The sequence below is a fragment of the Epinephelus lanceolatus genome, chromosome 6 (assembly GCF_041903045.1).
Source record: "Epinephelus lanceolatus isolate andai-2023 chromosome 6, ASM4190304v1, whole genome shotgun sequence".
In the NCBI taxonomy this organism is placed as follows: Eukaryota; Metazoa; Chordata; class Actinopteri; order Perciformes; family Serranidae; genus Epinephelus; species Epinephelus lanceolatus.
The window spans coordinates 18,443,495-18,468,708 of NC_135739.1; the positions used below are offsets into that span (position 1 = coordinate 18,443,495).

The 25,214-nt window shown below is 41.8% G+C and overlaps 1 long non-coding RNA gene across 1 annotated transcript in view; it reads right to left on the minus strand.

Annotated features, from left to right (window-relative positions):
* The window catches only part of LOC144463666 (uncharacterized), a 142,238-nt gene extending 124,379 nt beyond the window's left edge, over window positions 1-17,859 (minus strand). The window contains exons 1-2 of the long non-coding RNA XR_013491712.1: window positions 17,627-17,859; window positions 17,263-17,342 (exon numbers count right to left, since the gene is read on the minus strand). This is a non-coding gene — a long non-coding RNA (uncharacterized LOC144463666). The remainder of the gene's footprint in view (window positions 1-17,262; window positions 17,343-17,626) is intronic.
* Between the last annotated feature and the right edge of the window lie 7,355 nt (window positions 17,860-25,214).

Genomic DNA, 25,214 nt, shown 5'->3' on the forward strand with positions numbered 1-25,214 from the left:
GTTTGAGGTCTTGAAACATGATGAAGGAGGGCAAGGAGTGAGTTATTTCAGTATTCAAATGTATCCTGATACAATGGTTAGTATGCACTGCTCGAAGTAGGCCAGCACTACATTCTTCTTCTACTTTTTCTCATGCACCAGCACTTCTCACAAGCTGCTGGTACTCTTGTCTGCCCTCTCCAAATCTGGTTCTCTGGGTCACTCTTAATGGCTCTGAGCAAACTGCATTACCTAGGAGGCACTGGGGGTACGAGTAAGCTACCCAGGGGGGCACTAAGTGAAGCTCACCTGTTCGTGTTCACACCTGCCTGCTTTTCTCTGTTGGTGGCTTGTCCGAATAACATTACATTACAATAATGTTGGATTGGTCAGAGAGAACAGAGTCAGATAATGACACAGCAGAGCTTCGAACGTTGAACGCCTACATTATTAAATGCAGCCAGGGAGCAGCAAGCTAACGTTAGTGCCACTTATAGAAGCAAAGGGCATGTTGATGTAACATTAAGGTGGATTTATACTTGTGCTTCAGCTCTATGCAGAGCTTACGCACGTGGCCTACGCCGTTTTGAGCATTTACTTGTGCATTGGCTGTCTGTGTCACTCTGCAGTTACACCTCCAAACCACTAGTCAGCGATAGGGTTTCTGTACAGTGCAGTAAAGTTGAGCTGATTCAAAACACACATTAAACACACATTAAACATGGCTTAATACCAACAGTTTCAAACACAAGTACACAAATCAGTTTCACTATAACTCGCAGCATTCACAGACAAAGCATTTGTCTTTATCTGGACACATTTTCCCCACAAATACAACATGCTAATGTTATTAGCACAAGCCTATGGAATTTTACATTGTATAAATTAGCCTAGCAGCTAGCAAACTAATCCTCTACTCATATGAAGCCAGGGACAACAGCAACATTTAACAAAAGGTAACGTTACAAAATTCTGCTCCATTACAGCTCACAACGTTCACCGATAAAACAACTGTCTAATACTTAACACGTTTTCCAAACAAATACAACATGCTAACGTTATTAGCACAAGCCTATGGCATTTTACATTGTATAAATTAGCCCAGCAATTAGCAGAGATTTCCTTATCTATATGAAGCCAGGCTAAAATCACTCACAAGACTTAAAATGGCTTTATTGTCTTCACATTATTGTTTCTTATCTGTGAAATAAATATTGACGCAGAGCCTAAGCCGTAGATACAGCGTCGATTCCATGCAGAAGTACAAATCCCGCTTTAAGTAACTGACTCATTAAACAACTCTTTGGTTTATTTTGGTTCACGGACCCTCCAAACCAAATACACATTCCAACATGTGAATAAGGGAAATCAGGCTCTCATTTTTTCCACTTTGAGCCCGTTGGTTTGATATCTTACGAATCAGCGCCCCTACCAGATAGGTTAAGGAAAAGAACCATTGTTGGGTCAACCTGAAGTGACGAATGTTACTCAAAATAACTCAACACTGACTTTAGTTAAAGCAGGACAGATATTTATTACAAATACTTATAGCAGACAGTAAAAAAGTAATAACCAGGAAATGACTGAGTAAAGAGTCTCCAACAATCGCGATCGTTTGACGCACAAATCCGGGATTCATCAATATTTTCTTACCCGAATTTGTTCTTACTCTGCGAACAAATTTAGAACTGCCTCAGACCATGCGTACGCACAAATGAGGAAGGCCGAACTGACTTAGAAAATGCAAACATACCTTTTAAGTACATGCAGAGTCTATAAAACCACATTCATGAAAAAGAGATTTAATTAACATTTTTTAAAATAATTAATTTACTAATATATTGGCCAAATGGATTAAATTACCATGAAATTGACACACGTTCACCCTCATCATTGTGACAATTAAAATATTAACAATAACATGAACAGAAAAACTATCACTCCATCAGCGTGCAGATGATCTGTAATGCCGACTGCCATATCCTTAAGGCTGTGGCCCGCTGGCCAGGAGGCACCCACGACTCATTTATTTTGCAAAACAGTACAGTGGGAATGCGTTTGGAGGCAGGGGCTGTGAGAAGTGGATGGCTTGTTGGTGAGCATCTTTTGTTCTAGTCTTTTATTTCAATTGTTTTAAGTTAGTATTTTCAGTAAGTCTCCATTCCGTTAATGTTAAAATGTTATTGTTTGGGTGACCGGGCATATGGCCTTAAAACATGGCTGATGACACCATACGCAAACCCTGAAACCCCTCAAGATGTGCGCTATAATAACATACAGTACATGCCCACACACACGCCATAGAGCGCACTTTTGGTGTGCTTAAGGGCCGTTGGAGGTGTTTGGATCAGATACGGCCGGTGGCAAACTACTTCATACCCCTGAGAAGGTGTGCAAGATCATCCTGGCATGCTGTGTCCTCCACAATCTTACAATGACCCATGGCATTCCTGTAAGACCCGGCGCCATCGCTTCTAACAAACTGTGAAATTTACTAGGCTACTTCTTTCCTCACGTAACCGCTTCCTTCATTCATGAATCAACTCTAGGCAAGCGGTTTCCTTATATGGAGAAATGGGGGCGTGGTAGTGTGCTGATTGCAGATCAAAATTGGCTGGTACGCACGTGTCATGAATCCGACGGTGATTTTGTGCAAGTACTTATTTTTTGCGGAGAGTAAGAACATTTCTGCACAGATATTAGTGAATGCTGGGTGAAAGTTCAGGGTTTGTTTAACCCATCCACCACCCCAACCTTCTCCCTATGCAAACTGTCGCTCTTTATACTACATCACCTGACTTCCCTCTATTTTTAATCTTGTCATATCATGTATGACAGCCTGTGTTTTATAGTGCATTACTTTTTGTAGGTATAGGTAGAAACAGTAAATGAGAACAGCCTGTGGTGTTCAGAGGAAGACTTGATTCCAGTCAGAGGTCATCTACTCTACCAGCAGACTCTCTCAGCTGAGGCTGCAAACATTCACTACAACATTATTCTAAAAATCCAGAAGGACCCACAGACTGCTGAAGATCAGGGAGGTCAGCATTTTAACACTTATAGCACACATTTGTAATCTTCCAAACAAAATTAGGTGCAAACTAGAACTCTACCTACCTGCTGCTGTGTTAATGGATCCTCCTACATCTATTTTGTAATGTACATACATATGATTTATAGTATAGACTATGCAGAGCCCAGGAATGGGCTGGGAAGGAAGAGAAACTTTCACTGCTCTGAGAGAAGAAGAGCCTTGGGATGAAGGTTCTGCTCAAGGCAGAGGAGTTGGAAAAACTCTTAATCCTCTTGGAAAACTCTTAAGTCCCAAAAGGTAACTGTGGAAATTTCCCCAGATGTCTCAGCAGAAGGGTAGATTGCTGAAAAAGAGCAGGATCAAGGCTGTCCTGAGTCACACTGAAGAGCAGATGAGCAGAAAGACCTTCCTCAGTACTACCAGGAGAGGCCCTTTCTCTTTAGGGCCATAACGGATACATAGGGTCATGTTTCTGGACCGCCAGCACCTCTAGCAGGTCAAACTGAGAAGCAAGAGAGAGCAAAAAGAGAGGAGGGAAACTCTGCTAAGCCAGTGGCCAGGAGTCAATGGATAACAGAACAAAACAGAACAAAATTAGGTTCAGATTTACTGATGTAGAAATGGAAATGAGACATATTTCAGAGATGCAGACAAAACAGAGGTAGGCAGAGACAGATAAACAAATGGAGGCAGACAAGCTGGCTAATTAAAAAAGGGCAAACAGTCACAGTTTTCCTAATAAAACACCTGAAAGTTGTTTTTAAAGATATTTTTATTCAAGATGCATGATATATACATCAGGCTAATAAATGATCAGCCAATAATGGGACATTTTTAGAATCAGGCATTGTTCCGATAATTAAAATTATAGCAGATAAATAGCCAGAAGCCAGACTGCTTTTGTTGACTTAACAAGAGCGGCACTTACACACCCGACACAGGCGGTGGCTAACATGTACCCTTAAACTTGGTTTGCAAGCTGACAATAAACACAGAGAAGAACAACAACAACCACAGTTTGCTGTCAGGAGGGAAAAACATGTCGCGGTGTGGATGTCTTTCCCAGTTTCAGAGGAAGGCAACAGGATTGCGCTGGGGGTTCTGACCTCCAACTGCGGAACAGGTTAGACACAGCCCTGAAGGACCGCTTCCAGAGTGTTAGCACGACCTAATTAGCAGCAGCGGCTTCCATCCAACACCAAGCTTTCAACAGGCTCGACTCTGTTGTTAAACTTAATAACCACTTGCCATGCGATGCTACAGATAGCAATCACTTGTGTCATTGCCTGGCAACCCAGTCTTGTGCACGTCTGGCTCTGTGGCTGCGTGCGTGTGTGAGACACAGCCGCTTGTGTGTCTGAGTTGAGTGTTAATGCGTGAGGTGAATCAATAAATCATCGCTATTCTACTTGGTAGTTGTGGCTAGTCTATCGTGGGATGGTGAGATGGTGCCTGAGTGTGTCTATAAAAATGCAGCATGATGATATAAACATTTCATATGCCAGATGTAATGCGGATCTGCCGATGTTCATATGAGTCAACTGTCATTCGTTGCTGTTAGTAGAGACCACTCTGCAGTGTAGTTTATACACTTTACTGACACACCAGAGAATTACACAGTAACACTGGACTTCATAATCTCCCTATCTCTTAGCGTTGACTATGAGTCTTATACTGACTAAAAGTCATTTTACTTTCACATCCTTGTATTTATTATGTTCATCTGCAGTGTAGGGTCATATGAGGGCAGGGGTGTTGAGGGTCGGCCATTTGACAGTACCCCAAAAAATCTCCCTCTTTTTCACAGCCTAATTTCAGCAGGTACGAAAAGTCAGAACTGTTCTTTGTTTTCATTGGGTTAGCAACAGTGATATCAGTTTGATTTGGTTAGGTCAGAGCTATGGAATATTAAATCATCCGTATTTTCTCACTACATCTCAGCTATAAACTACAGGTTATACACTTCTTTTTAAAATACAAAAATGTAAAATGATCAGTTATTGTATCTGTTATTGGCCATGAGAAGCAAGTAATTATCGGTTATTGGTATTGGATGAAAAAATCCATGTCTGTACAACCCTAGTTTTTATTGGACAACACCAGGAAGCCACACATTCTTGGCAGAATCATCACAACCCTGACAAGAAGCAAGGATAAGGACAAAGAAAAAAACTTTCCTCATCTTCAATCCACCACCCAAAATGATAAAAAGTCCTCTTCACCACACAGATTTTAAATATCTTTAATGTAAGAGGCACTCAGGACTCACAGGACCACAGTTGTTATTTTAAGTTCTGCAGTAGTGACTTTAAAGTGCATCATCCATAGGGCTCCATTTTAAATAGTCGCAGCCAACTTCATTTTATGAAGTCATATTTATTCTGTCCACTTTTGATAACAGATGGTTTTTTCCTATCACTAAATGACAGGTGAAGCTGATGGAGAAAATCTTTGCTTATGGGAGCACAGTTTCCAGCAGCATGCATCTATTCCCTGCTAATAGCACTCTCACTCACTCTCGTCTCTTTTAGTTCAAGCACTTAAGTGAAACTATTTACATATTCCCATGGGAGGACTCCTCTGTTAAAGAGCTGATGCTTTCATTCTGTCTATCCGTCTCTCCTTTTTCGTCCATTGCTCCATTTTCCCCGCATTAATACGGCTACTCTCAATATCGTATGAAAGAAAGTATGAAGTGAAATTTTCCTGCGCACTTTGCAGTGAGTCCCTACTGCTTCTGCTGCAGAGTACGACACAGGCAGCAGTCGGATCTTCCTGAACAACCACCTTAAAAAAAGCAGATCTTTTTGCAAAAGACTTTCCTTTACATCCTCCATCTGTCTCTGAGGCCACAAAGAGCATATATCAACATAACAACCACAGCCCACAGGCCTTGCTGAAACTTAAACATCAACATCCTAACACTTGATGACCAGATTCTTTCCAAGGACTCTTGCTCCATCTCTCAATCTTTTCCCCGAGCCTCAGTTCAGCTATCCAGGCAAGATCACGCTGAGCAGGGGCCACTTTCTGCCTCGCGTGCCTCATGGCAGTGCCATGCATTATGTACGCATCTCTCTGTGGATAATGTGCTCAAAAAATGCCCCCTGCCTGCCCTTGTTATTGGAAACCCTCTCACGATGAATAATGACAGACATCAGGGTGCCAAATGTCCCGTGCAGGACACTGTAGGCATTTCTCTGCTAACAGGAGGGGAACAACATCTGTTTGGCTGCTGAATGCAACGCTGATTCATCAGTCTCACAAACACACCTCGTCTTAAAGTCACAGTCAGCTGTTTCAGAAATGCACTGAGGGGTGAGTTTCATACAATGTCAATCAAACGACATAAACACTGGCACTAATGGCTAATTCAATCAGAAATAATCATAAATAACAGTGAAGGTATGATGGTAAATGACAGGGGGAAAGGATCTGGTTGCTCTCACACCGCTCGATTGATGACTGTACCTTTAATCATGACTTGGCTCTGAAGCAGGGCGCCAGTCTATGACTACTCTGAAGGACACTCAGCCTGATGCAAATTTCCCCATGAGGGCAGACATTTCATTTTAATGCCTCAACACTCGTCAAACTTAGAACTTGCTCAAAGTTTGCAGTGATGCTGAGAGTAGAGGTGGAGAGGGTTCATGTGACCCATAATAGAGGAATATAAGAGACATAGAGGAGCTGGTGCTTTTTTCACTGCAAGTCTCTTTTTGTCATCTTGAAGAGGCCTCGAGGATTAATATCAGCCTCTTTAGTCTGTAACCTCCCATGCCCCCTTCATTTTGTTTACCCCGCTGTCTGACAGGTCAGGTCACGTCACATGTGTTGAAGAGGGGCTAAGTCGAGTGTACAGTCTGCATGTTAACACACTCTGTGCCCTAGCACCTCCTCAGTGGAAGTCGTTTTCACAAGACTCATTTTGAATGAAGGCGTTTAATACAAGTCAAAAGTGCGAGAGGATTTCATTTCGTATTCCTGAATAAATCTGCAGGGGAAGGATTGTGGAGGGAGGAACTGACATATGAATGGAGAGGAGAAAATGTATGCCTCGAGGAAGTAGACTGTGGAGAGAGAGAGGACGGCGGGGGTTGGGGGGGGGGGCATAAATAAGCATACGTCATTTGGAGTAGCCTTCCCTGCTTCAAAGGAACAAGCTCTTCTATCTGACAGGTAATGATAGTTCCCTCTCACCAGAAACACCCTTACTTTCCACTTCTTTTCTGTGTCTAACAAGGGTTCACTACAATGGAAACCTACAGAGCTTTTGTGTGAAGTCAAACAACAAATAGCTACTAAATAAGTGAAGGAAAGGGAACTTTGAGGTTATCTCACCAGAAAAGTCCACAAACAGAGAACTAACTGTTCTCAAAATATAAATTTATTTAAAAAAAATACCCAAAATCAACTTTACCAACTCTGTCTACAAAATGAGCTGATAATCTGCAACATGAGGTGGAAACATTATTAACAGTTTTAGGTAGTAGTGTAACTTATTACTCATAAAATTTCAGCAATAACAATACGGTTACTCCAAAACCACACAACTCGTTACGTTACTTTTACTTGAAATACAACAATCACATCAGCGGACTCATTCTTGTAATCGTCACGCTGCGTCAGCACGTCACAAAGCAGCAAGCTAGTTGGAAACTCTTAGCTTAGCGGGTGGAAATATTCCCATCACTATGATTTTGTCGAGAGGAAAGATGACAAGATCACTGTTGCTCCTGGTAGTCAGACTGAAACACTTCCTACTGCAAAAGACATGTCCCCAAACCTCCGGTCTCAAACACCTCAGCTATAATGACACACAACACAACAACTCAAAGCTCCAGGAAAAACACCCCACCAAAGGTTAGCCCTCCACAGCCATGGAGGTCGGCTGTAGCCCTACACTGGCTAAACAGCCAAAACTAGATTTTAATCATGGACAGTTGCAGCTACAAAGAAGTGATGAAGCTTGTGGCTGGATATGTGGTGGATGAAATGTTGCACCATGACTGACTCTCCGTCTTTTGGGCAAAGCGTTCGGAAAATACCGGTCACAGGCAACTTAGACATCCACATAAAAAAGAAGCTATCTAGCCTTAGTTACACTTACCAGCGATTACCCTGACCCGACCCCAAATGAGTGGATGCTTCTTCTTCTTCTTCTTCTTCTCCTTCTAAGCTGGTTGGTTATATGACAGTTTCCCATTTCTTTACGCAGTCCTTTGCATTTTTATTGAACACTGCAAGATCCTTTGAGCTGCATTGGTTGGGTAGTAGGGGCAGACAAGGCAGTGCTGCATTGTATGGTCCTCTTCTCCACATTCACAGGTGGTTTGGCCAGTTTCATAGCCTCATCTGGCCATGGCAGCTTTTGATCGCCCTGTTCCTGTTCTCAGGCGGTTGGGTGTCTTCCACTGGACCCATGGTGCTTCTGAGCCCGGGGGGAGGGCTTCAGAAGGAGGGATACCCATGTCAGTAGGAGGGGGGTCATCCTCAAGCCTTTTTGTCCATAGTTGGAGTCTGGTTTCTTCCCATGATGCTGTTAGGGGCAGGACATGGCTGAGAAAGCTTCTCCTGGACTTCAGCCGTTGAGCCGGGGGTACACGTCCGTAGAGGAGGTGGCGTTCATCACTGGTGGTCTTGGTCATCTCTACTCAGCTGGCGGCTCCCCATCTCACATCAGCAGGGGCAATGCCAGCGAGGAGGTGCAGGTTGTTTATGTTGGTGGGCTTCAAGCAGCCAGTGATTGAGTGGCAGGTGTTATTCAATGCTGGGTCTAGTTTCTTGGCATGGGATGATCTCTCCCAAACAGGACACGCATACTCCGCAGAGGAGTAGCACAGGGCCAAAGCAGTAGATCTTAATGTATGTGCTGTGGCTCCCCATTTGGAGTTGTTCAGCTTCCGGAGGATGTTATTTTGGGAGTTAACTTTCAGTTTGGTGTTTTTGACGTCTTCCTTATAGGAGAGAGTGCGATCCAGTGTTACACCAAGGTAGACAGGGTTGGTGTAGTGCTCAAGGGGTGTTCCAGACCATGTGATGTTATGGGGTCTGTTTGCTTCCCGGTTCCTGAGATGGAACGAGCAGGCTTGGGTCTTCACAGGGTTTGCGTGTAGGTGGTTGCGCTCTTAGTAACACTAACTAGCTACCCAACCATGTGATTATCCCCAAATCAATATCAAGATATTCAAGAACAAATGATACATCACTGTCGGTCGCAGCTTGAAGTAGTGGGCTGAAGAGCTAACGGGATGTCAGATGATCGCTGATGTGCTATAAAGTATCAGGAGGTTCAGAAGAGCAGTGTACTTCCTGCAGCTTGTGTGTTGCAGTCTCCATCCTGTGGTGTTCACAGGATGAGGCACTGAAGACAACACTCAGTGTTGGAAATGAATTGTAAACAGATACTTTGGCTGCGTCCCTGTTGCTATTGCGCATTAAGTTAGAGAGGTGTACAGACATTTTCACCTGAACGACTAGGTGTCCATTATCAGGCTTAGCGGACACCCTGCAGCCAATCAGAATGGAGTATTAACCCAGACCATGGAATAGAATAGCTGATATCTAGCCTTGAAACTTGGCTGGCAACAAATCAGCACCTACTTAAAGTGCCTGTCTGTACCCAACTTTACCTGAATCATTGGAATACAGCGCCTTGTTACTCAGCCTAAAAAACTGTGGCTCTTTGCTTCAACCATGAAGTCTCAACCGATGAGTTTATTTCAGCCCCGAGAGGCAGCTCTCCTTCTGAGAAATGTTTCTATGAAAGGCTACTGCTGCTTCTCTTGCTCATTTAATCCCAGCAAATACTTTGACGATGGATAGATGTGGGGAAGATAGTCAGCACCAAATTGGAAATCCTGTATAATCACATTGTCTTTTTTTCTCATCCCTCTGTTTGTTGCTCTCTCTTTCAATCAGAAAGTCACTGATGCTGTGTGTCTCTGCTCTCCATCTCCCTCCATGTCAGTTTCCATCTGTCTGGCCACCCCCCCCCAACCCCCACCTCAGGCCAAGATGCCCCCGTCCAGGGAACAGGCTGTTTATAAGCATCCCCACTAGAAACCCACTGATAAATGTCACTGTCTGCAGTGAAATTAAACATTTAGCAAGAGTCCTTGGAAAGGGCTCAGGGAGAACAGTAAACTAGCATATCCTCGGGTTCTCTGCTTTTTTGTTGTCTTTTCATGTTTTTTAATTAAGACAGGGCTTAACAGAACATCAGCGTCCACCAGTGCTGGCTTGCATTTCCTCGTCCTCCTCCTGAGTTTTGCCGTGTTCAAGGAGAGAGCGAGGAGGAGACCGGCTGGAGAGGGACTGTGAGCCAACTGCTTCCTACTTTTGAACAAAACTCATTAACGATGCTGTGTTAGTTATTTCAGTTTCCTCCTATTTCCATTCATCCCGGAAATGGCTTTTGTTGAGTATCTCTCACCCACGCCCTTTCATTTACCGCATTTGCATCACAAAGAATAAAACACATTTTCATAGGCGGCTCTTTTCCTGTTGTCTACAGATCTGAGTGTTAGACTAATGGTCTAGGAATGTTTCCTTGCTCTGAGCTGCGGATGCATCCCAGCACCCACAGCAGCTATTTAATGGCTCAGCCTGCGTCTGGCTTTTATGGCCACGAAACTTAAAGAGGCCCTTTTCCAGAATTACTGCACATTGAGGTGTGGCAGAGGCAGGATGAGAGCTCTCGGGCGTTTTAGGGGACAGGTGTTTTATGCTCTGTGTGTGCATGTGCACACGCACCGGTTCGCCGAAGAGCGCGTGTGTGTGTGTGTGCCTGTTTGTGTGCGTCTTGCGTGGTCTGTTGAAGGCCTGACAGAGGTAATCACTCAGTGAGATGGAGGGACGAAGCAGCTTTAAACGCCGACTCTGTTTTAGGCTTCACTGCATAACCAAATAACGCTCTGTGTGTCGCAGAGGCTAATAAGGCGTATTCCCTTTCCGAGCAGCTCAAGGAGAAAATAGCCTCCCTGCTTTGAAAAAAAAAAACCCTACTTTTGCGAGATACAGACTTTTCTCTTTTTTTCTCTTTTTTTTCTTCTAAGCTGACAAATAAATTGCATGCAATTTTAATGGTTTTTCTTCCTTTCCGTGCTGTCGGGAGTGGAAATGACACATTTCACTGCCCCTGCAATGTCTTCATATGGGTATTTATCAGCCCCAGTGACTCCTGGCTGTGTTAATAATCCCATAGCACTGGTGTAATGGATTCAGCCAAACCCCTGCTTTATCCCAGGTATCCTCCCTTTCTCCAGCTAAATCCACAGATTATTACTGAAAATACTTTTTCTCTCTTATACTTGTTCTGTCAAATTAGCTCTTTTAGCATCCCAGCCCTTTGGAGGAATTACAGGACTTATTTGGTTTTTGCTGAATGCAGGATAATCACTGGTTCACTGTGGGGTTTTAGAAACGAAGCTCAATCTATCTCCCTTCTTTTCTTTCTCTGACTATCTCACTGAGCTTAAAGTCTTCCATTTTTACAGATGGGTGTAGTGACTATAGGCTATAACAGATAGTTAAATTGTTCAGCTTCATATGGTTGAAAAGGGCATTTTTACTGTTTTGAGCTATTCTGTTTAAGTCATTATGTGAGGAACTTTACTGCTGGCATTAGGGTTAGGGCATTACACTGCAGTAGGATATATTATGTCTGGAATACAGAGAGGAAATTAAAAGTCTGATTATTCATGTTCCACAGCAACATTTTTTTGTCTATGAAACAATTCACATTGGAGTTCAATAGATCTTTTCATGTTGAACATATTAAAACCATAGACTGTATATAAAGACAGACAACAAAACAGTTACCTAATAGTGAATCCAAAACATCTCCACCATCCCCTGGTGGCTGGCTACAGTATATTTCAAACCCCCGCCCCATTTATGTAAGCGGATGGGACACAAGCCAAACTAAAAGAGCAAAGTAAACATCAAATAAACTTTTGTGTGTTGTTTTTCTGAAAAGTTTGTTTATAATTAACCTTTCACTAAGCCCCGCCCCTTTGTGATGGTCCATCAAGCCGTCGCAGTAAGCATGGAGCCCACACTGTAACTAACTGCACTCCCTGAAGAAATATTATCATATTTTTGGGACAATGAAACAGTGATTCCAGAGAGAAGCAGACAGTCTGTGTTTGAAGGATATATCCAGGATGTCAAACTGACTCAGCAGCAACAACAGGTTAAAAAGACAAAGATAGTTAGAAGCTAAAGCCGAACTATAGGCTACAGATCACAGTGTAAAAGTGAACCACCACATCATTGCTGATCACCACAGAAGACGATGAATATAAAGGGAAACTTTGCTGATACTGAACCAGCTCTATGGCATCACAGTGTGTGCAGATGGACGGTGTTTGGCTCCACCCCGTGCCACTGCCAGCACCCGGACCTCCACCGCCGGATGGGCAGGGATCTCCAAGGCAAGTCAATCTGGAATATCAGCAAAGTTTCCCTGCTTCCCTTCACTGGTTCCTGTACAGCAGGGTCGGTCTTTTTTTCCACTGTTATAATCATTAAAAAGCAAAAGCAGCATGTGTATACATTCAGTAGGCTATATCTTCAGTAGCTAGCTAGCTAACCCTACACTTTTCAGGGTCTGATTTTGGTTTTGGAACAGGGAAGAAACGTATATCTTTTTCCAACCTCTCCAGGTAACGAGTATCATTAATACATGACGTGCCCCAGGCACAACATTTAGCTCCAAATCCACAAAACCAGCCTGAAAATGAAGGAAATCTGAAACGACTGCATTAGAGTCAATGGAGCACAGCTGTGTTGTTGTCGGACCCTGGTCTGAGCCGGCCTGATACTAGGTTATGATTGACGAGTCTGCGTCTGGGGGACTTAGCGAAGGGTCAATTAGTTATTTTGATGCTATAAAAATGGGGTTGACATCATGATTGACAGCTGTGTGTGTAAGTGTGCCAATCAAGTGCCTGGGGTCAATGGTGCTGCTTAGGATTGGTTGGATGGGTGTATGGACAGGAAAGCGATACCGTGGAGATCACTACTCTGGCTCCAAATAACATCACGAGCGCAAGATGGCAGTCGTAGTATTTGGGATATTTTGGCTTCAGTTTTGTACTGTGGGAGGAAGTGGAGACGAATTGTCCATCTTTACATACACAGTCATTGATTATAATTGACAAGCATAAACCTCACTAAAACAAGATGCTATTTATAAGCAATTACGTCAGTTACCTGTAAAATTTGGCCCTGTTTTATATATTTTTTACAAGAACATTTTCTGGATTAAACTTTACAAGTTTTCTTTGCATTATATTTGAATTTTATTTACTTTATATTAGATTCGCATGCATCTCTAGAAACTGTAAATCAGGCAATCTATCTGTCTGTCTGTCTGTCTGCTGTCCATATATCTTGCCCCTCACTTTCATATAAACTTGCTGGCTCCTTTTCAGTCCCTTTCTATCTTTTCCTCCCCTATCTATCCATCAATGCATTCATTTATCTCTGTATAGCAGTTTCTGATGACTAGCATCCAGCACAATGCCTTGTTCAGGCAGGCAAGGTCTATGGATGCGTGATGGAGTGCTCCGCTCAGCAACCTGGCAGCGACGTGAACAAATTGATTTTCTGACAGATTAAAAAAGATTAAACCAGCCATAAAAACAAGCAGGAAAGTGCTTAATGGACCATATGTGCACAATAAGCTTTCATATGTATTCTTTCCCAGCTTCTCCTAGGGCCATCCATCTTATTTACACTGACAGGTCACAGGCCACGCTAACGTGACTGTCATGACGCCTGGACCATGTCCTTCATGTTATTCTGTAAACGCTGGCCATTTTCCTCTCATACCAACGGTACACAAAGCTGTAGCTTAATACCTTACTTCAGTCTGGCTGTATTCACACACCAGGTTTAAATGAAACAAGCTGACTGATTACATTTCAATCTTGCAAGTCCTATAAAACAAAGTTGTAATGCCAGTTCATGCAAACAAACTTCTCTTGTAATTTACAGTATGCATGCTGGAGGTTTTCAGTATATGAACAAATAAATCTTCCAACTGAACTAACTGCTGAATCACACCATTGTCACCGACCTAATCAGCAGCACTAGCGGTGGAGCTCCCCTCACTGGTGACTGGGAGCACCGTTGTCAACTGTGTGTGATACACACTACGTTACTTCTTTGTTAAAAGCCTATTAAAAGACCCACAGAAACATTCATAATGTGATTACTGTCACAAATAAGTCGCAGCGGAGCTATTAATCTTGTAAATAGCACTTGTGTGGGCCTAGTTTTGTACTCAACTGAGCCAGCAACAGAATGAGCGTACTACTGAAGTCAAGTTAGAATCAGAGCTGAAAGTCACGGCGTATGAACAGTGATGCGTTCACTTACTGCTGTATGTACTGAAGTGCATTTAAAAATAAAAAGGAATCAAATCAGGAAAAAGACTCCTATTTATACTTCTAATGTAGGCCTTCATTTACTATTAAAGACCTCTGCATAAGTGCAAGGTCTTAATGGTTCACCAGTATTAACATTTCACAAATGGTCCACATCAGCAAACTCTTAACTGATAAGAAATCAATGCATTTACAGGCTCGCAAACAAAATACGTCATGCAAATTGTCCAAAATTAGGCGCACTATCTCACACTTTTTCCAAATAATTGGCTATAATCTCAAAAAAATGAAAACCTTTCTTAAAATAGTGAGTCAGTATCTCAAAACAATAACTTAATATCTCAAAATAATGCGTAAAATATCTCAAAATAATGAGTTTTTAAGTCAAATAATCAAACTTTCTCAATATGAGTTAATATCCCCAAAAATAATGAGTTGTTACCTCAAAAGAGTGAGAAACATAATGACTTACTTATCTCAGAATAATGACAAACTTTCTCTAAATAATGTCTTATCTCAAAATATTGAGAAATATTAAGTCATTATTTTGAGAAAGAGTGTCATTATTTTGGCATACTAACTCATTTTGAAATACTGCGTCACTATTTTTGAGAAAGCTCTTCATTATACTGACTCACAGGATCTTTTTGCTTCATCACACTGGCAGTAATGTGCCTCCATAGATCATCAACCTCAGTGCAATTAAAAATCAGAGTAAGCGTGACTCTCTACAGATTCTGATTATAGGTTTTCTTGCAAGTTTATACACAAAAGCAAAACAGTAAAAAAGGTTTGACCTTTTTCTTCAGCACAAAAACAGCAACAGATGCCATCGCCATCCTCCTGGGATTAAATATAACTAATTCCATTAGCAGCCTTTTTAAAGCTCTCCATACTGCAAGTCACACTGTTATGGTAGCCAGTTAATTAATCTAACAACTCAGCAACAAAGTCAGCAGTAAAGGCATTTAGGCTGACACGACTCTTCAGATAAACAATGTCCAGCAACAGTACACAATCGAAATCAATAACCTTGAAAGTAAATTTGAACAAATAAAAAATATATTAATGCCTCATGTGGGTCTTTCCTCAAACTGATTGCTAACAAACTTTACTGGATGCAGTGCACCAAAACAAACCCAAATCTAGATTTTAGTCTGTTTTAAATCACAGCTAGTATTAGTTTCTGCACTCCTGATGAGTTTCCGCACAATAAATGTATGCTTAAATAAATGCATACATAGATAAATCGACAGTTCGCATATTTTTTATGTGAAGCAGATGCAGGAAGTGGTCAGTGTAACTGTAACGTCACACATAAATGCATGGGCGTGGGTTTCATAATGTCACTCAGGTGGTTTGGGGGTCCACCACCAAAAAATTTTGGGCATCAAACACTTAATTTCCTGCATTTTGGTGAATTTTTATGCAATAATTTGTGCCTTTTTTGCATCAATTTATGGTGTAAATGTCTTTCATTTTTGCAAAATAAACATCCTCTGCTGCCTCATGTTTTAATAAGGAACAGGAGCAAATGCAGGTGAGGGGGGCTTGTCCCCTGCCTCCCCCCTGAAATCTACACCTATGTATGAATGGATTTTGTCACAGCCTTGATAGCATGGAAAAAGAGAGGGGATCAGAAAACTGCAAAGCTTCTATCAATATCTGTGTAAGAATTTGAAGATGCATAGAAACAGCCTTTGCTCTCATTTTCAGGCTAGATAGAGAAAATGTCAAAATAGTGAAAGAAGGGATTATTTGAGCATATTTTAGGAGGTGAAACGCACTCTCTGACACACAAAAGCATGCATGTGATGAAAAACACACCATATAGCAGTGAGTCAAACACAGCTCAGCTCAAACTCTTTCATGAACTTTAGCAAAGTAGCCAAACTGTTGGTTGGGTTCAGTTTCTGACAGCACAGATGAGTACTTGGCCCAGGCTCCGACTATGACCTGTGTCTGAGGATGTAATTAACCAGCAATTAGCCGGGCCCAGAGTCAGAATCCCTCATGATTGAGTTCACATTAAGTTTACACAAGTCAGAGGGATTCTGGAGTTCAGCCAGACTACGTTCACTTTTGGGGTCAGGAAAGAAATGAAAGAATGCGATATCTTTTTCAAACAAATGTCTTTAAATTCCCCAGTTTCCTTGACGCTACTGGTCAAGTGCATGAGACTCAAAGACAGCACAGGGATTATACCAAAGCTTTCCTCCTGAATGGAAATATAGGCTTCACATTCTGTGATCTTCCGAACCTCTGAGCGTCTTTGGACTTAAGACAGAATGGACACAAATATCAGCAGGAACCACAACTCGAAAGTGTTAAACCTCACAATTTATGCACTATTATCTGTGGCCGTTTAATCACTGGCTTTACTCTGAAAACACACTGGATAAACAGCTCTCTTGGCCATTTTCTGTAATTGGACCATCAAACATCAGCGCTGCAACAACACAGCCGAAACATGAAGCACAGTTTCTTTGACAAAGCAAGCTGAGCAGCACAATGTGAGACTGTTGGCGTTGAAGCTCAGGCTTATGAGTGCTTTGGGAGAAAATGTCTCCTCCAATGTTGTGTAGCAAGTGTTTTTCCAGTATGTGCACAAGGATAAACAAGATGAAGAACACAAGTTTGGGGGCATTTTTGTCAAGTTACTGTACTTTCCAAGCATCAACCGTGACCTCAACATTATCCATCAGTACCCAGTCAACAAACACTGCTACCAGTTTAGCATGCAATATGTTAGGTGAACTAGCATCTCAAAAGTGCAAGAACTGAAATCATGCAATAGCTCTGCAATAAAACCGCATACTACTTTGCATTATCTGACAATGATAAAAGCCTTACCTGCTGTCGACTTGAAAGACTTGAAAGAGGAGTCGCATTTGGTCTCAGATTGAAATATCACCATGTAGACAAAATCAGAACTGAAAAAAAAGTTTCATGGAGATATTTTTACTGCAGCATTTAAAAATGTTTCTTCCATATCCTAATTTGTCCATATGGTACCAGCTTTATGCACCATAAGAGAACCAGAATGTTTGGTTAGGATTTTTGGCTTTCTTGGAAACAAAGAAATGATGAGCACATTTAATCCAAAATTACTTTGGCTTATAAATTAGGTTTTACAAGTCTGCATATGAATCCCCTGATCCCCTTAGAGTATGGTGAGAAAGTCACAGTTTACTAGTAAGTCAATAAAGAGGCTTACAGTTCGTCAGTGGGACATCAGTCTAACCAGCCAAACAAATCCAAGAGGGTTTTTGTTTTTTTTTGTTTTTTTAGAGAGGTAAAAGTTTGGGAACAGATTGAAGATTGAGGGTGACTACTACAGCAGTGAAGCAGACCAAACACTCCTGCAGCTAAACCAGGAAACTGGAGCTTTATGTACTGTGGGTTAATGACCAATTGAGTGCAGGCAGGTGACTGATCAGGTGACAGCTGAGGAGGGAAAACAGTGAGGCCAACTAGTGGAGAGGAGAGGTATTACAGGGACTGGAAACTTCCATAGGACATGTTGATGCAAAGGCAGGAAGAAAAGTCTGAGGAAGAAGAGGTGGAAGAGGGAGACAAAGGGTGCGTTCCAAATTGCATACTTGTTCTTTTTACTTTTAATAAGTACTGCAGCTCTCCTTAAAAAGTACATACTGGTGGGTGCAGTATGCCCACAATCAGGACATACTACTTCCTCATAATATTGTGACCTGAACTTTGACCCTCTTGCTTTTATGTCCATTACCATGGATGTAAAAAAAAAAAAAAAGTGCAACTCACCAAATTCTTCAGAGATGAAGATCAACCTGAGGAGCTCTGCTGTTGTTACTTTGCAATGTATGTAGTTTAACTTTAAAGTTACAACTACATGGATTGTAGATGTTAACATATTATATTTGCGACAGTGAAACTACATTGAAGTTCTCTGTCATTGTCCTTTTTATAGGTATGTCCTGTTGTTATTTGTAGTAATAATGATTATTTCGTTCACTCAATCAACTAATATTCCTATTATCGACTGGTCATCAGTTACTTGAATGCGCTGTCATCTGTCATTGCAGCTTGTGACATCTGTTTGCAGCTCAGTCAATGTGAGATATCATCCACTGTGCAAGGGATTGTGGGTCAGAATAGCCAGAAAAGCATGCTGGCTTGCATACTGCAAAATCAGACTGGATGTAGTAGAACATCCTGGTATTTTTGGCATACTGCATTTGACATGCTATGTATTGGGACACACTAAATCTTTTTTTGGCATACTATATAATATGATAGTGTGGGTACTGGAACACACAGTGAGCCTCTGCTAATGTTTGTGTATATAAAACATGACAATGAAGACGTGTTCAACCTCAAATCTGGTTTATTTTTATCACCAAAAGAGACTCTGTACACTTTACAGATTTAATACAAACATCAGACATAGTTCTACATGAGTTCTCACATGCACAAACACACAGGCACAATTACAGTTAGGTAATCTCATCATTAATAAAATAATAACAAAACTGAGGTTAGTAGTCGTCAGGTAGAAGTCTTTTGAATCAACAGAGTGTGAAGAACATAAAGGACTATTCAGAGTAATAATACATCATCTCAAGTCTTGCAGAAAAGAGGCAGAAGTTTAAATTTGTATTGGTAAAGAAATCCATACTGGGGTAGGCAATACCACATATTTGGTTTTGATCCGATACCAAGTAATACAGGGCCAGAACAGCCAATACAGATATAGATACAGATACAGATACAGGTACAGGTACAGATAAAGATACAGATACAGATACAGGTATGGATACAGATACAGATACAGGTATAGGTACAGATACAGATACAGGTATAGGTACAGATACAGATACAGATACAGATAAAGGTACAGGTACAGATACAGATACAGATACAGGTATAGGTACAGATACAGATACAGATACAGATACAGATAAAGGTACAGGTACAGATACAGATAAAGGTACAGGTACAGATACAGATACAGATACAGGTACAGATACAGATACAGATAAAGGTACAGGTACAAATACAGATACAGGTACGGATACAGATACAGATATAGGTACAGGTACAGATACAGATACAGATACAGGTACAGATACAGATACAGGTGTTATGGCCTTGAGCCGTTGGCATTGTTCTCCACTTTGCGTGTGTGTGTGTGTGCTATCCTGCTGTGTTGCAGCGGCGCATCTCCAGCGGGCGTGTCCTTCCAGCACCTGGGTGGATTCCCCGGTGGCTGATTGGTGCAGCAGGTTGGTGCGGGGCTCCGCCAATCAGAGAGCGACAGCACAGAGGAAGGATATAAAAGGCTGGTGTGCCCTGCAGCCGGTGGCAGACACCTTAGGAGCTCGATTCGTGTATTTCAGTCTTTCTGTATAGTGTGAGTGCTAGTTCTTGAGTTGTGTGTTGTGAGCATTAGTTTTGAGTTGTGTGTTACCCAGATTTGGGCCAGGGGTAAGTTCACTACTGATTTTGGTCACCTGCACTCACTGTTAGGATTTTTGTCACATGGTTTAGCTACACTAGGTTTAGGGGTGCTGGTTATATGTATTTTTGTTTTCAACACTCACTAGAGCAGTTAGTTAGGTTTTTGTTTTAGGATTACTTGATTTGTTGTTGTTCACAATTCACTTTAGACGTTAGACAGATAGCTCCATTTTATTTTAAGAAGTCCTCTTTTTGTTATATTTATTTATTGATTTGACAGCACCTGGCAGCCCTTTTCTGTTGGCTTTGTTATTAATTTCCATTTGTCTTTATAAATAAATACACTTTAATTTGCAATCCATCCATCGGATTGTGTGTGTGTTACTTCCCTTTTCCCCTAACGAGCTGGGTTTGTAACAACAGGTACAGATACAGATACAGGTACAGATAAAGATACAAGTACATGCAGATACAGATATAGATACAGGTACAGGTACAGATAAAGATACAAGTACATGCAGATACAGGTACAGATAAAGATACAGGTACATGCACAGATACAGATATAGATACAGGTACAGATACAGATACAGGTACATGCAAAGATACAGATATAGATACAGGTACAGGTACAGGTACAGATACAGATACAAATACAGGTACATGCACAGATACAGATATCAATGCCAATACCAATACTTTTTGATATTAAAGGCAGCTCATGAACTTTCATGTAGAGGAGAGCAGTATGATTTATGAGGTGAATAATCAGTCTGCTAATGTAACAGCTAATGGCGACTGATTACAGTTTGAAAATGTAACATTAACCAATGGTAAAGATCCAGTTTGTCGAAAACATTAATTTCACTACAGTATACTACAGGATATTTCTTGCCTGAGCCTCTCTGAAAACATTTCCCTCATCCTCCCTTTTATTTGTGTTGCAGCTCCAAGTTCTCATTCTCGTGGTTTTTCCCCCTTCTGTTCAGCCATTACTGCAATTATGTGTCAGCTCAAACTTGTCTGGATGCGTGCAGTGGTGTTGTGCACTGTGCATGTGCAACATGTATGCTGTTGTTTGAGTGGAGAAGCAAGGAGTACATGCACTAGAACTGTTTACCACAATTGAACATTGTTTACAAAGACAGTTTTCCTTTTAAAATAAAAATGGGTACAATATAGAAGAAAGAAACTGATCCCATTTTTGGTATCAATCCTACTGATGCTAGAATCGATCTTCAAAATAAAGACATAGTATCTGTACCATTGATCTGCCCACCCCTAATCCAAATAGATGCAATATGACTAATGCTACAACAGGAAACAGCACTTCAAAATAAAAGCTTGTGGTGGAAATTTACTGTATTTCAAAATTAAAGTGTGTCTTTTAGAAACTTCACGTTTGCGAGTCACTTGCGGTCCATTCAGAATGGACTCGCGACCCACTTTTGGACCACGACCCACCAGTTGGAAACCACTGCCTTAGACTCTTTCACTCACCCTTGCTCAGCTCCAGTCAGTGCCCATTTTTGTGTCTTCTAACCAAAAGAAAATATAGTTTCATACATAAAGATAAACTTTATGATTCACATTATTGTCTCCCAAACTAATAGTTATGAAACAGTAAACTGTAATTATCTGTGTCGCGGGAAAAGCCAGTACACTAATTGAAAAAGGTGCACACAAGATATGCTTTAAAAACACTAGCAGCTGAGTCTTTACTCCACCCAGCCTCCAGTGGAAAGATGCTCCGCTCTGTTGAAATGAGCCGTGGATTACATCCCATCTACAATAGGTTGCACAAAGAATGAGATAGGCATATATCCACCTATTCATATCCTACCACATCAGCTTAGAGAAACACTGCTGACTAGACAGGAGGCAAGAAAGATTAGAAAACCTCAATCTAGTGTATACTAAGGCTACAGACTGGGCCTGCAGCCACAGGATGATCTCCCAGCCAGTCTTCCTCTTTGAAATTTTGGCTTTTCACAGTCTTTTGCCTTTTCTTTCCCTCTCTCTCTCTCTCTCTCGCCCTCCTTCTTCCTCCCCATTTCTCCCACTCTCTGGGACCTTCTTCCTGACACAAGCCCCGGCAGCTGCAGTCGGCGGAGCAGCCCTGCTCGCTTCTTGATTCAGTCGCATCTCCACAGATGCCTCCCTGGAACGCTGCAAACGGCTATTACATAAAAGCTGAGTGACTTACAGGCAAATCCTCTCTACCCCAAAACTGCCAGAGCATACTGCCAAACCACAGAGAGAGAGAGAAGGAGGGAGAGGGGGAGAGATGGTGGTGTATTTTTGGGCGCTGAGAACTGCAGAATGTCAGCATTTAATCCCTCCCCAACTCCCCATTTTTTCCTTTTACTTCTTTCTTTTTCACTCTTCAGTCCTCAGCTCCCTCCCCATCCACATCAACTCCCCGGCCCTTACACACACTCACTCACACACACACACACACACACAAATCCTCATGCAATATGAACACACATCATGGTTTGGTCTTTACACAATGCTGGAGAAAGCAGCTTGTCAGAAGTGCTTCATCCCTTCACTCAAAGTGAGGATGTAAACATGTTGTAAAAGGTGTGCATGCGTGTGTGTGTGTGTGTATGTGTGTGTGTGTGTGTGTGTAGTGGCGACTGGCCTGCTTTAAAATCTGGCTTCCCAACAGACGCCAAATCTGTGTTTGTTGCTTCAGCGTCTGTGTTTCTCTGGATCTGCCTCCAGTTCTCACCAGTTCTGGGCAAACAGCTAGAAGTGCCGCATTTAAGTATGAAGTTGTGTTTGAGCTGCATTAGATGCGTGTGTGTGTGTGTGTGTGTGTGTGTGTGTGTGTTTGTTTCCTGTGGAGTTATGCTGGAATAAGAACACACAAGTTCACTGGGATGAAAATATTAATGACAACACACACACTTGCTTACACAGTGAAAATACATTTAGAACAAGGCCAGTAAAGCTCACACAAACACTGCACATACACACACACACAATAACATATATGCACCATACACAAGTGCATATTACACAAATTCATACAGACACACTTCCCTGCCACACACACAAAAATGCTTGTAAGAATACACACACACACGCTCAGTGATCCCACAGCCTCTCTGGCTGGGCTACAGTGTCATCACAGTGTGTGAGCGCCACACTCTGTCACTCTGCCTCGCTGGCAACCAGCCTATCAAAACGCAGCAGCCCACACTTCCTGGTGTGATGGAATTGAGCCTGTTTCTCTTCTCTTTTTTTTCCCGAAAGATCCCGCAGTTGTTGTCTGGAATAGTTGTGTCAGGAATTTTTCCGACAGAAGATGCTAATATTCCTAAACACCTCAGCTGCTATTGACTCAGATGGATTAAAAGTCATTAGAACATGTGGGCTTTTGTGTGCTGAGCTCATTTCTGGCAGGCGCACATCAAAACAATGTAATAGGATTTCCTGACAGTGAAATGCAAATTTTAAATCTTTTCCCTTTGAAGTGTTAATTAGTATAGGTAAATAGAATCCATATCACCTACAGTACATGGAGCTATAACACTTATAAACACTCAGACGTGCTCTGTCATTCAGCCCTGAATCAGTCATCAGGTACAAAGAACTCAGGTGGTTGCAGGGCTGATTCCCACAGCAGCTCGTGTGTTCAGCATCAGCTGTGCGTCCCCTGTCCTAAATCTCCTTCAGCAGGTCATTTAACAGCCTAGCTACAGTAAGGCACTCTCGATAATAACATCAGCTACAGTGCCCAAAACGTAAAACACAATTTGTCTCTGATGATTTCATTAATTTCTCAGTGCAAGAGATTAAATTGAATTAAGTTTCCAGGACTCCAAAAACAGGTGCTGGTTTTACTGTAAGTGGTCCCTGAAGGTAACAATGCCATTACCGGCTGATTCTGTTGGGACAATATACTGTTTACTTTCATCCCAGCTCTGCCCACAAGACCCAAAAAAAATTAAGGAAGGCTGATGCCTGTGTCCTTGACTCTTAAAATGTATCATTCCCGGGCGCTTTCGGCTTGGCTCACAGCTCCATCACAGACAATTAGCAGCGTAGGTGTGAAGCCACTGAGGGATCTTGTTCTTGTCACTGCACTAGCGTCTCCTACTGGTTGGACGGGGGCACATGTGCAGAGGGAGCTGGGGGTCGTATTCTGTATCCAGTCATACTGCACCTCCTCAGTTAAACCCCCTCACTGCTGTGTGTATCAGCTGAGACATATAACTGTTTACACTTTAAACCACCTATGGGTCATGACAAGTGCAGTTTACCAGCATTTTTTCAGATTACTGAATCTCTCCAATATGCCAGAAGTAAGAGAAAGATTGTTGTTATGGCAAATATACTATGTTTAAAGGTCCAGTGTGTGGGATTTAGGGGGATATATTGGCTAAAGTGGTAAAACATATTAACAACAATGTTTTCATTACTGTATAAATAGCCTGAAACTACAAATGGATATGTTTTCGTTACCTTAGAATGAGCCATTTATATCTATATACAGAGCAGGTCCTCTTTCATAGAGTCCACCATGTTGTTTTACAGTAGCCCAGAGTGGATAAACGAAACAGTGGCTCTAGATTGAGCCATTCCAACCCAGTCCCAATCACAAATTGTCAAATACCAGACACGGATGCACAGAGGCATCTTTTAGCGACAGTATGAGATGCACGTAGCAGCAGTATTTCTTTGTCACTCTAGGCAACTACCACAGTATAAACAGCGAGAAAGTCCACATAAGTTGGGTGGGAGTTGAGGTGGATGTGTCAAACAAACTCCAGACTTTTACCCAGAAGCACGCTGCCTGAGTCCTATGTGAAACCCAAAGCCAATGGAGTTATTTCAGTAACAACATAGTGTGCCAGTATGTGTAGCATACTATGGTAGTGATGTATGTAACATTACGTATGTCATGTGATGTTGTTTTACATTAGTAACAACTTAACTACCATACTTATATTAAGCCAACCATGATGTTTTTTTCTACACCTGGCCACTTTCTCTTGTTGCCTAAACCTAAGCAAGTAAACCTAAGAACTTTTTTTTACCTACATTCCAAGTTTATTTTGACAAAGACACTATGCATTTAACGAGCAGAAACTGTACATTTCCGTTGAAAACAGAATGCAATGCATGTAACAACTATAAATTGACACGCCATCCCTTAACATCCAAAACTGAAACATAAGGGTACCAAGCATTTTGGCATGTGGGGCCAATAACCAAGCATCAGTATGTGATGAGTTAGGAGTGACAAGTGTGTTGGCCGTATGTATTTTTACATCGGCCATCATAGCTCTCCTACATGCTTGGCACATGGTAGAAGTTTCAGTTGGTTGCAATGTCCAACCTCACCACTAGATGCA